This window comes from Oncorhynchus keta, chromosome 34, assembly GCF_023373465.1.
Source record: "Oncorhynchus keta strain PuntledgeMale-10-30-2019 chromosome 34, Oket_V2, whole genome shotgun sequence".
Lineage (NCBI taxonomy): Eukaryota > Metazoa > Chordata > Actinopteri > Salmoniformes > Salmonidae > Oncorhynchus > Oncorhynchus keta.
This window is the reverse complement of record NC_068454.1, coordinates 1,240,377-1,243,722: the sequence shown is the minus strand read 5'-3', so window position 1 is coordinate 1,243,722 and position 3,346 is coordinate 1,240,377. Positions and strand designations below refer to the sequence as shown.

The 3,346-nt window shown below is 45.2% G+C and overlaps 1 long non-coding RNA gene across 1 annotated transcript in view; it reads left to right on the top strand.

Moving 5' to 3' along the window:
* LOC127914926 (uncharacterized) overlaps positions 1-2,639 on the top strand; it is a 3,432-nt gene extending 793 nt beyond the window's left edge. The window contains exons 1-4 of the long non-coding RNA XR_008089435.1: positions 1-280; positions 367-581; positions 1,442-2,086; positions 2,474-2,639. The exon at positions 1-280 is cut by the window's left edge and continues 793 nt beyond it. This is a non-coding gene — a long non-coding RNA (uncharacterized LOC127914926). The remainder of the gene's footprint in view (positions 281-366; positions 582-1,441; positions 2,087-2,473) is intronic.
* Positions 2,640-3,346: the final 707 nt, after the last annotated feature.

The following is a 3,346-nucleotide window of genomic DNA, read 5'->3' as shown; positions in this document are numbered from 1 at the left end:
GTTGACACTGGTCTACTACCAGGTCATGTGTCTTCTCAGTCATGTTGACACTGGTCCACTACCAGGTCATGTGTCTTCTCAGTCATGTTGACACTGGTCTACTACCAGGTCATGTGTCTTCTCAGTCATGTTGACACTGGTCCACTACCAGGTCATGTGTCTTCTCAGTCATGTTGACACTGGTCCACTACCAGGTCATGTGTCTTCTCAGTCATGTTGACACTGGTCTACTACCAGGTCATGTGTCCTCTCAGTCATGTTGACACTGGTCTACTACCAGGTCATGTGTCTTCTCAGTCATGTTGACACTGGTCTACTACCAGGTCATGTGTCTTCTCAGTCATGTTGACACTGGTCTACTACCAGGTCATGTGTCCTCTCAGTCATGTTGACACTGGTCTACTACCAGGTCATGTGTCTTCTCAGTCATGTTGACACTGGTCTACTACCAGGTCATGTGTCTTCTCAGTCATGTTGACACTGGTCTACTACCAGGTCATGTGTCTTCTCAGTCATGTTGACACTGGTCCACTACCAGGTCATGTGTCTTCTCAGTCATGTTGACACTGGTCCACTACCAGGTCATGTGTCTTCTCAGTCATGTTGACACTGGTCTACTACCACGTCATATGTCTTCTCAGTCATGTTGACACTGGTCTACTACCAGGTCATGTGTCTTCTCAGTCATGTTGACACTGGTCTACTACCAGGTCATGTGTCCTCTCAGTCATGTTGACACTGGTCCACTACCAGGTCATGTGTCTTCTCAGTCATGTTGACACTGGTCCACTACCACGTCATGTGTCTTCTCAGTCATGTTGACACTGGTCTACTACCAGGTCATGTGTCTTCTCAGTCATGTTGACACTGGTCTACTACCAGGTCATGTGTCTTCTCAGTCATGTTGACACTGGTCCACTACCAGGTCATGTGTCTTCTCAGTCATGTTGACACTGGTCTACTACCAGGTCATGTGTCTTCTCAGTCATGTTGACACTGGTCTACTACCAGGTCATGTGTCTTCTCAGTCATGTTGACACTGGTCTACTACCAGGTCATGTGTCTTCTCAGTCATGTTGACACTGGTCTACTACCACGTCATGTGTCTTCTCAGTCATGTTGACACTGGTCTACTACCAGGTCATGTGTCTTCTCAGTCATGTTGACACTGGTCTACTACCACGTCATGTGTCTTCTCAGTCATGTTGACACTGGTCTACTACCAGGTCATGTGTCTTCTCAGTCATGTTGACACTGGTCTACTACCAGGTCATGTGTCTTCTCAGTCATGTTGACACTGGTCTACTACCAGGTCATGTGTCTTCTCAGTCATGTTGACACTGGTCTACTACCAGGTCATGTGTCTTCTCAGTCATGTTGACACTGGTCTACTACCAGGTCATGTGTCTTCTCAGTCATGTTGACACTGGTCTACTACCAGGTCATGTGTCTCCTCAGTCATGTTGACACTGGTCTACTACCAGGTCATGTGTCTTCTCAGTCATGTTGACACTGGTCCACTACCAGGTCATGTGTCTTCTCAGTCATGTTGACACTGGTCTACTACCAGGTCATGTGTCTTCTCAGTCATGTTGACACTGGTCTACTACCAGGTCATGTGTCTTCTCAGTCATGTTGACACTGGTCTACTACCAGGTCATGTGTCTTCTCAGTCATGTTGACACTGGTCCACTACCAGGTCATGTGTCTTCTCAGTCATGTTGACACTGGTCTACTACCAGGTCATGTGTCTTCTCAGTCATGTTGACACTGGTCTACTACCAGGTCATGTGTCCTCTCAGTCATGTTGACACTGGTCTACTACCAGGTCATGTGTCTTCTCAGTCATGTTGACACTGGTCTACTACCACGTCATGTGTCTTCTCAGTCATGTTGACACTGGTCTACTACCAGGTCATGTGTCTTCTCAGTCATGTTGACACTGGTCTACTACCAGGTCATGTGTCTTCTCAGTCATGTTGACACTGGTCTACTACCAGGTCATGTGTCTTCTCAGTCATGTTGACACTGGTCTACTACCAGGTCATGTGTCTTCTCAGTCATGTTGACACTGGTCTACTACCAGGTCATGTGTCTTCTCAGTCATGTTGACACTGGTCTACTACCACATCATGTGTCTTCTCAGTCATGTTGACACTCATCTACTACCATGTCATGTCTCTTCTCAGTCATGTTGACACTGGTCCACTACCAGGTCATGTGTCTTCTCAGTCATGTTGACACTGGTCCACTACCAGGTCATGTGTCTTCTCAGTCATGTTGACACTGGTCTACTACCACATCATGTGTCTTCTCAGTCATGTTGACACTGGTCTACTACCAGGTCATGTGTCTTCTCAGTCATGTTGACACTGGTCTACTACCAGGTCATGTGTCTTCTCAGTCATGTTGACACTGGTCCACTACCAGGTCATGTGTCATCTCAGTCATGTTGACACTGGTCTACTACCAGGTCAATGTGTCTTCTCAGTCATGTTGACACTGGTCTACTACCAGGTCATGTGTCTTCTCAGTCATGTTGACACTGGTCTACTACCAGGTCATGTGTCTTCTCAGTCATGTTGACACTGGTCTACTACCAGGTCATGTGTCTTCTCAGTCATGTTGACACTGGTCTACTACCACATCATGTGTCTTCTCAGTCATGTTGACACTGGTCTACTACCAGGTCATGTGTCTTCTCAGTCATGTTGACACTGGTCTACTACCACATCATGTGTCTTCTCAGTCATGTTGACACTGGTCTACTACCAGGTCATGTGTCTTCTCAGTCATGTTGACACTGGTCTACTACCAGGTCATGTGTCTTCTCAGTCATGTTGACACTGGTCTACTACCAGGTCATGTGTCTTCTCAGTCATGTTGACACTGGTCTACTACCAGGTCATGTGTCTTCTCAGTCATGTTGACACTGGTCTACTACCAGGTCATGTGTCTTCTCAGTCATGTTGACACTGGTCCACTACCATTGGTTTAATGTATTGTTGTTCTCATTATTATTGTTGTTGTAGTTGTTGTTAATGGTAATCCCATGTCCACTACTACTATTATTATTGTTGTTGTAGTTGTTGTTAATGGTAATCCCATGTCCACTACTACTATTATTATTGCTGTTGTAGTTGTTGTTAATGGTAATCCCATGTCCACTACTACTATTATTATTGTTGTTGTAGTTGTTGTTAATGGTAATCCCATGTCCACTACTACTATTAATATTGCTGTTGTAGTTGTTGTTAATGGTAATCCCATGTCCACTACTACTATTAATATTGCTGTTGTAGTTGTTGTTAATGGTAATCCCATGTCCACTACTACTATTAATATT